The sequence below is a fragment of the Phaseolus vulgaris genome, chromosome 7, assembly GCF_000499845.2.
Source record: "Phaseolus vulgaris cultivar G19833 chromosome 7, P. vulgaris v2.0, whole genome shotgun sequence".
Classification (NCBI taxonomy): domain Eukaryota; kingdom Viridiplantae; phylum Streptophyta; class Magnoliopsida; order Fabales; family Fabaceae; genus Phaseolus; species Phaseolus vulgaris.
In genome coordinates this window covers 18,057,467-18,068,838 of record NC_023753.2, presented here as the reverse complement: position 1 = coordinate 18,068,838, position 11,372 = coordinate 18,057,467, and the positions used below count along the sequence as shown (strand labels likewise).

General features: G+C 41.9%; 1 long non-coding RNA gene across 1 annotated transcript; it reads right to left on the bottom strand.

The window, feature by feature from the left end:
* Positions 1 to 2,837: 2,837 nt before the first annotated feature.
* Positions 2,838 to 4,060, bottom strand: LOC137828263 (uncharacterized). Its single transcript, XR_011083845.1, has 3 exons — positions 3,501 to 4,060; positions 3,183 to 3,367; positions 2,838 to 3,072 (listed from the first exon to the last, which is right to left on the bottom strand). It is a non-coding gene; the product is annotated as an uncharacterized lncRNA (long non-coding RNA).
* Positions 4,061 to 11,372: the final 7,312 nt, after the last annotated feature.

Genomic DNA, 11,372 nt, shown 5'->3' with positions numbered 1-11,372 from the left:
AATTCAGTACTGAACAAATAAAATTAAAAAAAAAAACATTAACAATGAAATTCTTGCCAAAATGGGAAGAATACCTATTCCAAACATAAAATATGCAAGTGAAGAAATGAAGCACAGAATAGAAAAAAAAAAAAAAACAAAGACCTTCCTTATCTTTTGTGTGTTGATTATCATACACTATGTTATAACTGAGTCCATTTAACTTTGTGTACTCCAGACAATAACTTTCCTTTGTTAATCCTAAGTAAGGTCTTAATCCTTCATGGTAGAGTTTCTTATCTAAGAGATTGAATTCTCCCAAACACATTTTTTTTAAATCTAAACTTCAATCCAAGTCTTGGCCCCATACTTACTAACTATATATACCATACTTACTAACTATATATACCACACCATGTTAATTAATTCCTACAAATTATTTGCACAAAATGACAATATTGAAAAGTGAAAATTTCAGATTAATCCACAGTTTAGAGTTTAGGGTAAAAAACTAATTTTTCATCATACTAATATCCATTCAAGGATCTAAAATCTTCTAACAGAATAAAATAAATCTATCTTCATACGCATGCATAAACTGATGAAACACTGAGCAAGTCTAGAACAGAAACTGTCAGTGCCTTGGAGATCATAACATTCCATGCAGCTACAATGAGAATGTAGAGAGTTCTTCGTAGTAAAGGAAAAAAAATCCAGAAATGACTCCTAAACTGTGTCATATATTTAGTTATGGTGTTTGTGTAGATGTAAAACTTAACAGTAATCTTGAAGATGAAGATGACAGTGATACATTATGCATGAATGAATGAAATGAAGAAACAACAATTGATGGGTGAGAAAAAGAAGATGTACCCTGTCAAGATGAGTAGGATTAGAGGGACGGGGTTTTTCCTCCACAATCTAACCATGAGGAAGCTTGAAATGTGATGAACTACCAACATGCAGCTGAGTTGAACGGATGGGTTTGCTTTGAACAGTGTTGACAATGTCTTTTCTCTGAACTTGAAGTGGAATAACACTTCTTCTACATCTGAGTCTTCTCTTCAAGACATACCTAAGATGTTGTTTTGGGAAGAGTATATGAAGAGTCTAAGTATGTATTGATTAATTAATAATTTTTTTTATTTCCCAAGACTGTATAATATTGTTACTGTTATTGACATTGTTTTATGTTTTACTTTTTGGTTTAAGATTTGAAAATTAATGATGATGTTCTCTATCTTTAAAAACAAATAAATAATAATAAGTAAATTTAGAATTAAATTAGATAAAACAAATTTATTAAAATAATAGTACTATGGATTGTTAAATGGATGTAGAAAAAAAAGTTAGATATCAACTTATCATAATCCTTTTCTAATAGAAAAAAAAACTTGTTTCACACTGTAAATAGTTTTTTTTTTATCAGCAATCACACTGTAAATAGTAACTTGCTTTCATTTCACAACTCTTTGTAATAATATACTAATATTTTTAATTAAAAAAATAAAATAAATATAATTAAATATTTTTCTAATATAATGAAAAGTTATACTTTTTATTTTGTCATGCTCTTATCATGTTCTTAATATAATGCATATTTAATTTGCTCTTCTAATATCTTGTATAGGTAGCTCATGAAGAACATAATTGTTAGGTTTAGATAATGAAAAAAATAATAATGATACAATAAGAAAGAAAAACAAATGTTTATTACCATGTAATATATAGTACATAAAAGCACAAAAACCATAATATGGACTGAATTAGAAAAAGAAAACAAGATAAATGTAGTTTAAACAATACCGTAGGTGTCACATAATGTAAACTTTGTTAGTGAAATAAGAAAATTCCAACTTAGTGATGGTGATATATTGAGATGTAAGTTGCATACTTGAGACTATTGGAGTTTAAAAGTTTAGAATCATACATATTTATTTTATGTTTGTTATAAGAACTTAAAAAAGATATAACAATCACAACCAATATCATTAAGCAAACATAAAATATATTTTCTTTAACTCAAAAGAAAATATCCTTATCAAGTTTAAGAAGTATTGAAAAAAGCAAGAATTATTTTGAACAAGGAACTCAATGTTATTTGTACTTTGTTAACACAAGAAGAACAACGATCTACTGGAGGATTTCATTCACTTAAACCGACAAAATATCAATGAGGGATTAGAACCATAAGTGGAAAAAAAAATTTAGATAATGTAAAATCATGTTATAATAAGGATAAGGAGAACTTGCATAACCATTATGTAAAGGCTTGTCTAAATTCATATATATACACTTGTTAAACTTGCAAAGTATTGTTTTTGTTTCTAACCCTAGGGAATATTTACATATACTTTCTCAAATAACTCACAATTTAAGAATGCATGATTGATATCTGCTTGTTGCATGTTCCATTAAGCATGTTCCATTTTTTTTAACAACAATGACTAATAAGACCCTTACAAAAGTAAGTTTGGTCAAAGTTTAATGAGAAATCAATCTTAGACACCTTTGGCTACCACTTTGTATCTATCAATTGAATCATCAACATTGTATTTCAATTGAAAAGACATATGTTCATTATGTTGTGTTTGCCTTGAGGTAAAGGAACTAAAGGTCAAGTGTCAAGTCTTAGTCTCTTGAGTCATTACATCTCTCACTTCAAGGTAGGAAATTGTTTGCTGACAGACTTGAAGTTCAAAAATAGTAAAAATTTGATCGATAAAACCAAACTCATGAAGGGCAACTCAGTCACAAGGTCACAAGACTCCACTGTTGTGGTGCCGGTGAAGAGTTAGATGCAAGCAACTTTAACTTCTAAATCATCAGTAACAAGGTAGCAACATACTGAGGATACTGAGCTGTGGTGTGACTCATTCAGAGAACAGGTAGCAAGCAAAATTTAAGCCAACCTCACAATGAAGATGCTGAATCTTTACACTTGCAAAGGGAACTTCATAACGACAGTGAGAGGCCAAGGCATGTGCAAGTTCCTTGATCGTAGAAATATTTGAATCACTAGAAAAGCACTGTCTGAAATAAGCCATTATTCGTAAATCTCGTAGGGGACGTGCATCCTTCTGAAAAAGTACCCTGGGAAAACAAATAAGGATATTATATGTTACCTGAAACATAAAGATGATAATAAAAGGGCCAAACAAGCAGCTGCAATTGATAACAACTTTCATCAGATTTGAACTTACGATCTATTTTGATGAATCCTGACGAGCTGAATTTATCTCAATTAGGTTAATTGTTCCATCACATTCTTCATCTAACCAGAATTCTCCAGCAGGCAGATTCTTATTTTCACTGGATATGTTTATCTTAACTACATGTGTTGGAGAAATAAATTTCAACATGTCCACTAATACATCATAACCAACACCTGAAATGTCAGAAAAAGAAACCATGGAACAAAAACAGATGATATATCACTACAATCCTATGAAAGAAATAGTATCAAATACAAATGCAGGATAAAAGAGAATCAGAATTGCAGCTGAAAAAAGTGAGCTTACCTTTCACCCAGCCAGAAGTATTCACAATAAGAGGCAACTTGACATTACAAGGATTTTCTCCTTTCTCAGAGATGCAATACTCCTTTTGGTAATAATCATAAATGGCAAATACATAAGTTAAGTATGTTGATGGATATCTTTTAGAAGAAACGTCACCAAAGAAAAGACACCTGTTACAGAAAAAATGACAGATAGCCAAGGAAGTCATTCACATGTTTAATCATGTAATACACGAATTGGCTAACAGATACAGATTTGAACACAAAGATTCAATGCACAAAATATGTCATCCAACTGTCTACAAAAAATTTCATAGCAATCAGAAAAGACCCCTATCCCAACCACTACATTCCCCAAAAAGAGGCACAGAACAATGACTTCTACAGCATCTTAAGAAAAAGGAACAACCATGTACAGAACAAAATCATATGAAAAATGTCAATGTATAGTATTATTTCTATTTTTGTATAACAGTGATTTGATGTCAAGATGGCTTCTACTTAATCCAGAAGCATGAAATACCCATCGGTAGCAATCATCTTGACCTAACTGACCATTGGAGAATATACAACATGCCAAAAATTCACATGACTAATAAACAAATGTTAATGCTGTCACAAATCAGCAGCCTTGTCAAATGTTACAAAAGATTCAAAGCAAGATAACAAAAATTAAACAAACACAGTTGCAGCTCCCAAATTATAGAGATGAGATAGCAACACTGCTCCAGAAAACCAATATGGATGACAGACTATGTGACAGGGGCTGATTTGGCTGAAGAAGAAGAAAATCTCATGATGCTGATGGCTGAAAGCAAAAATGATCCATGCTCCTTTGAAGAAGCACATTGATGCATAAAGTGGCAAGAGGCAATGAAAGTTGAGATGGAGGCTATAGAGAAGAACAATACGTGGGAGCTAACAGATCTACCGAAAGGAGTCAAGCCAATTGGAGTTAAGTGGGTTTTCAAAACCAAACTCAACGAAAGTGGAGAAGTAGAAAACCACAAAGCAAGACTGGTGGCAAAAGGATATGCACAATGATATGGAATCGATTACATGGAAGTTTTTGCACCAGTGGCCAGACTTGATACGGTACGTCTAATTCTTGCACTTGCAGCTCAATATGAATGGGAAATATTTCAACTTGATGTGAAGAGTGCATTCCTTCATGGAAAACTTGAAGAAGAGGTTTTTTATTGAACAGCCATAAGGGTTTATCAAAAAGGGAAAAGAAGACAAGGTTTACAGATTGAAGAAGGCATTGTATGGCCTTAAACAGGTGCCAAGGGCTTGGTACAGCAAAATAGAAGCTTATTTTATACGTGAAGGGTTTGAAAAATGTTCCAGCGAACACACCTTATTTACCAAGAAAGAAGGAGGTAACATACTTATTGTTAGTCTTTATGTAGATGATCTCATCTTTATTGGAGGCAATAAGAGTATGTGTGATAAATTCAAAAGCTCAATGATGAGAAAATTTGATATGTCTGACTTGGGAATGATGAGATACTTTTTGGGAATTGAAGTTATACAGAATGAAGCTGGAATATTTATTTGCCAAAGAAGATATGCTCGAGAAATCCTAGAAAGATTCGGCATGGGGAGAAGGAATTCCCTGAAGAATCCTATCATTCCCAGAACAAGACTATCAAAAGATGAGCCAGGAGATGGAATAGATACCACCATGTTTAAACAAGCAGTTGGAAGCCTCATGTACCTCACATACCTCACAGCCACTCGACCAGATCTAATGTATGGAGTAAGCTTGATTAGTAGGTTTCCTGCCTGTTGACCACAACGTTGGAACTTGCCTCGTCAAACTTGGATCGACGTGTGCACCGCTTCTACCTCCGTCCTTCGTCGCGATCCACCTCAAGAACCTGCAAAAGAACAGAGCGGCGCCGCTGCGGCCGATCGCACTCCAACGCCCAAGTCAGTGACCGAACCACCAAATACTAAGAGCAATAACACTCTCAAGGAACCGTGCAATGTTCTCTCTCACAGTATGCTCAAGAACTCGCAAGCGTAAAGAGTATAATCTGAACGTGCGTACCTCGAAAGTTCGTTGGGAAACCCTTAAATACCTGGCCACTTTCTCTCTCCTGGCAGTTACGCAGTTGGACACGTGGCTCGCATCCAGTCGTACACGTGCCATCATCTGGAGCCTCCTTGACTTGAGCGCTGCTTCTGACTCTCTTTTGGCTAAGTTACTTATGCATGGTACTGCCCAGTGCATAGCTAACTTGGGAGTGCGATCTCTACTGGAACTGGCGAGTTAGGGTGCCTCCGTACACCTTCCCCGTGGTCTCGCCGGCCGCCTTCATAATCTGCACCACCTTCATCTTCGGCGATGTGCTTGCTCTGGCGATCTCCAATCACTTGGTCGCCTGAACTTACATCTGGCGACTTCATCTTCAACTGGTACGCTGGAGACTGGAACACGCCAACTTAATAACTGGCGACTTCACGAGCCCCCCGACTTCCTTCCCTTCTGCCAACCTGGCGCCTTGTCAACATGCCTATACTGTAGCTGGATGCCACGTCATCACTTCCGACTACCAGGGCGGTACACAAGCCCCCCAGTCTTAAGCGAAGACTTGTCCAGCGAAAAGACTAAAAGAGTCACGTCATCTACGTGGCACTGGCGCAGAATTCCAAGCGGTTGCACTTTCTGCTCCTCTGACGCTCCACCAAACATTCCCCATCGTTCGACACGTGGCTTCATCAACGGTTGCCTTCAGTTAACGTTTGTGCTTCCCAAACCCATTTCGAAAAACCCTTAAACCCCTTTTCGCTCCACTGTTCCATCACTTTCTTCGTATTCTCAAACGCTCCAACTTCCTTCTGCAAAAAAAAAAGCTCTCAACGTTCTTCAACTTCGCGAATCAACAACTTTCTTCATCGCTCCTCCGATCATAAAAAGGTACTTCCTTTCCTCCTTCTGCTGATTTTTCCTGCATTTTAACCGATTCGCATCATCCTTTAACTGTCTGGTGCATACGTTGGGGTTGTCTTTTCCATTTCTCCTTTCTCGTAACTTAGGGCTCTGTCAGCGTCACAACGAACCTACGTTCGTTCGTTTTTCAGCCTTTTCTCATGAACGAGTCAGCTTCTGCGAACCCTGATCGTTTTTCCTTTTCTTTTCCCCTGCAGCTTGCGCAATGACTCGCTCAAAGATCACCCCAAATCCTCCTCCTTCATCACGAAACCCCTCTTCACAAGCACACGACCCATCGCGAGTTCGTGGCGCTTCGTCTTCTCAGGCTGAGAGGCCTGCACCCTCCCGCCCCAACTTGGCCCAGGCTACTCCGCCTGTCACCGGAGGAGCCTCCGTCCCCCCACCAGACTTCAAAAAACTATATCCCTTGGCCAACTCGACCCTATTGGGGGAAACATCTTCTGTGAACACTGTTGGGGCAGTTCTGCGATTGACGAAGGGGGATGAGCCTCACCAATCATTCCACAAGGAGCACGACGAGAAGATAACAGTGCTACCTTGCCCCCCTGGCCTGCCAGTCTGTGCTGACGACAAGGCAAACACCGGCGGACCCTTCTGTTTCGTCTACACAACCTTGTTCAAGAAGGTGAAACTCAGGTTTCCCTTCACTCGCTTTGAGAGGGAGCTTCTCACCGAGCTCAACATCGCCGCCGCCCAGCTTCATCCCAACAGTTGGGCGTTTGTGCGGGCATTCCAAGTCATGTGCGACCACCTGGGGTTGCCAGCATCTGTGGATGTCTTCTTGTTCCTTTTTTAAGCCAAGCACCCAGGAGATCGCCTGTGGGTTAGCTTGAACGGGATTGCTGGGAGGTCGATCCTCTCCATCTTCCAGCAATCCTATAAAGACTGGAAAGGCAAGTTCGTCCAGATACGCCCCAACGACAAGGACGCTTCCTTGCTCGACGGTTTCCCCTTGTACTGGGTAAACAAGGGGAACAAAGAGTCCAAAAGCTGCTTCAGGAGACCCAGAAGTCCTGATAGCATAGGCGCTTTGGAGAGAGATCTCTGTTTCTTCTGGAAGAGTGTGGCGGACGCCAACATCACCTTCCTCACCACCACACTCATCTGCTTCGAGTTCTTCGAGGACCAACTCGAAATTCGAATAGGTTAGAACGTTTAAGTTCTTGTTCTAATACTACTTTTGTTAACTGTTTCTGGGCGTCTTGTGCGTTGTGCGCAAGACTTTGGTTTTATTTTCTGCACCCTTTATCTGCTTTGCTGCATATTGCCTTATGCATTTATTTTCTCTCTGAACTAACCCGTGCACTTTTGCTCTATGCAGATAATATGTTGGGCCAGGGCAAGCTCGCTGAACTGAGGGCGCTCGCCCGAACCCACGGGTTGGCATCGGGTTCCCAAACCGTGCCAAACTCTGTGGTGGAGATCGCCGCTGCTCAAGGCAGATCGCCACCCAGGGGCCCAACTTCCTCTGAGGCCCAACCCGCCAACCAACGGAAAAAACTTGTCCTCAGGAGGCCCAAGAGGAAAACTCCCCAAGTAATCCACGAGGAGGAGGAGGAAAGCGACGAGGCAACTGAAGATGGCCTTGTCACGAAGAGGAAGAGGGTGGCACCTTCTTCACCACCTGCTCCACCCCCTCTTCCAACATCAACACCGCCATCCACGCCTGCTCCACCTCCAACATTGCCTCCTCCGCCAGCTCCTGCCTCACCAGTCCAAGCAATTCCACTGGCGTCTGCGCCACCTGCGGTTGAGGCCCCCGAGCCAAACTTCATGGAGGACCCCCCGAGCGCCTCCACGCCTTGTGCAACAGCTGGAGGGGGTCCTCCTTCAAATGCCTCAGCCGCAGACGCTGCTCCAATCGGGGATGAAGTTGCTCATAACTCTCCAATTCTAATTACTGAATCCCAAGACGTCGCCACCTCGCCAAGAAGCACCTGCTGATCAACCAACTAAAGAAGGTGGCGGCGAGAGCCAACAACAGGCCCAACCGGCGCCTCCACAGGCAGGTCTCTCCATCGAGGTTAAGAGGATGTGGGAGCCTTTCTTTGCTAAACTGAAGATGATGGCAAAAGACTTCCCCACCATTATCTCTAGAGCTGTGGAGATCTCCACCAGGAAGCTCCAGGACGACCTCTTCAACCTCCGAACTGAGAATAGCACTATGAGGGTTGAGGTGGAGAAGTTGTCCTTCAATCTGACACTCGCGGAGGTTGAACACTCCCGAGTAGAAGATGCGATGAGCACTGAGCTCCGGTTGGCGCGCAAGGAAGCTACCGACCTCCGCCATAAGGTACAACTCTTGGCTCAAGAAAAAATCGAGCTGGAGAGCAAGATCGTGCCTTATCGCGTCAAGGTGGCTGACCTAGAGGCCTCAATAAAAGCTGACGCCGCCAAGGTGAAGAAACTGGAAGAAAGGTCAGCCGACCGAGAGGTCTTCCTTGGAAAGGTGGAGAAAGAAAGGGATGACACCATGGCGAAACTTGCTGAAGCCAACACAGAGAAGGGAAAAATCGCTGCTGAACTGGGCCAAGTGCAGGCAGAATCCAAGAAGGTTGCTGAAGACCTTCTCCAGGCTCAAGAAACCAACGAAAAACTCAATAAGCAAGTTGAAGAGCTGGAGCAGCAGAACAAGGGGCTGAAGGAACAAACTGAAGAACTCAAGAAACAGATTGAAGAGCTTAATCTGAGTTCTGCCCAAATTCTGGCTGCTGGATTCGAGGCTGCACGGGAACAGTTCGCCTGCTTGTTCCCTGATCTGGATCTTAGCATGGTGTCCCTTAACAACGAGGTGGTGGATGGAAAGGTGGTTCCTGCTGAAGACTAATCAATTTCCTCCATCCGCCACCTTTATGCTTTCTCTTTGTATTTTGTAATGAACTTTTTTTTTTTTCCTGTTTATGTACCCCGAACTGATATTTACTTAATGAAATTGCCTTTGTATTTCTTCCTGCAACTTCTTTGTCTGCTTTAACTTCCCTTGCGCAATTTACTTCAGAGAAAAGACTTAGTAATTTCGTAGGCACGATCTTATACTTGACTGCTTCGAGCCACTTTAACTTCAAATAATAATCACTTTAACAACTTGTAATCTTAAGGCAATTAACCTTAGCGCAAAATTACTCTTCAAGCAACGAACTTTAACTCAACTATTGGCTTAAAACATCACTTCACCCAATCTGCTTCATCAAAACGAGTTTTTAACTTTCCCGCCACTGTTTGAACTTTTTCTGGTCGCCAAAGACTCTTGGCGACATCAGCTTCTTTCTGGCTTCATACCTTGGCCATTGTTCTTTATCTGGGGTAGAGGCGCCTTTCGGATCCTTCTCTACCTTCCTGAACTTCAGAACAAAAGACCGGGTGGTTAGGCGCTCTCTTCGAACCTACCTTAGCCACCTTCCAAACTTCTTCCACCCTTAACACCATACCTGAACTCGTTCGAGACGAGAAGGATTTTATCTTGCCTGAACTCGCTCATCGGCGAGAAGGTCTTTAGCTCGCCTGAACTCGCTCATAGGCGAGAAGGTCTTTTACTTGCCTCTACATTGCCCCGGGGGTTACATCTTCTCGCCCCCAGAAACACTGAGGACTTTTCACTAGTGCCTCTACATTGCCCCAGGGGTTACATCTTCTCGCCCCCAGAAACACTGAGGACTTTTCGCTCTTCCTCGCCTGCACTCGCTCGACGGCGAGGAGGTCTTTAACTCGCCTCAGGACGCGCGAGGGCGTTGAGGTCTTTTAGCTGGTGCCTCCGATCGCCGAAAGACGATGAGGACTTTAACTTTAACTTGTGCCTCCGATCGCCGAAAGACGATGAAGACTTAAAACTTTAACTTGTGCCTCCGATCGCCGAAAGACGATGAGGACTTAAAACTTTTAACTGGTGCCTCCGATCGCCGAAAGACGATGAGGACTTAAAACTTTTAACTGGTGCCTCCGATCGCCGAAAGACGATGAGGACTTAAAACTTTTAACTGGTGCCTCCGATCGCCGAAAGACGATGAGGACTTAAAACTTTTTAGAAAGCATGCAATATATCTTTAACTTGCCTTAAGTCTCATATAAGTGACAAGGTCTTTCTTCAAAACTTTCTGAAAGCAACAGGCACGCAATCTAAAACAACTTGTACTTTGAAAACTTCTCTTTATTGGGTGGCCTCATTTAAAACCCTCCTTAGGGAAAAAAGAGTGCCCCCTTCAAACTGTTTTAACAGAGACATTGTAATATAACTTCGTGTTTGTTTTTACTTACAAGGCTTCTTAACTGTAATACAACTTCAGGTGCGAGGCGTTCCAAGTGCGAGGAATCGCCCCTCCTTCCAATGTCTCTAATCGGTAGGCGCCGTTCCCGAGAGCCTCGGTTATTCTGAACGTTCCCGTCCACTTGGGCGACAGTTTATTCTCCATCTCGTACTGGTGGGCTTTCCTCATCACCAGGTCGCCTTCTCTAAACTGTCTTGGCATCACCTTCGAGTTGTATCTTCGTTCAATCCTTCTCTTCACCGCTTCAGCCTTCAATCTCGCCTCTTCCCTGACCTCATCCAGTAGATCCAGGTTCATCCTTCTCTCTTCATTCGAGTTTTCCTCTACGAAGTTCTGGAATCTCGGCGAGCTCTCCTGGATCTCTACTGGAATCATTGCATCACACCCATAGACCAAGTTGAACGGGGTCTCATGGGTTCCTGACTGCTCGGTGGTGTGGTACGCCCAGACTATGCGGGGTACCTCCTCAGCCCAGCTTCCTTTGGCTTTCTCTAGCCTTCTCTTCAAACCTCTCAGCAACACCCGATTAGCTGACTCCACCTGGCCATTCGTCTGAGGGTGCTCGACTGATGCAAACACTTGTTGAATTCCCACCCCTTCGCACAGCTTCTTCAACAAGTGGCTTGCAAACTGAGTCCCATTGTCCGAC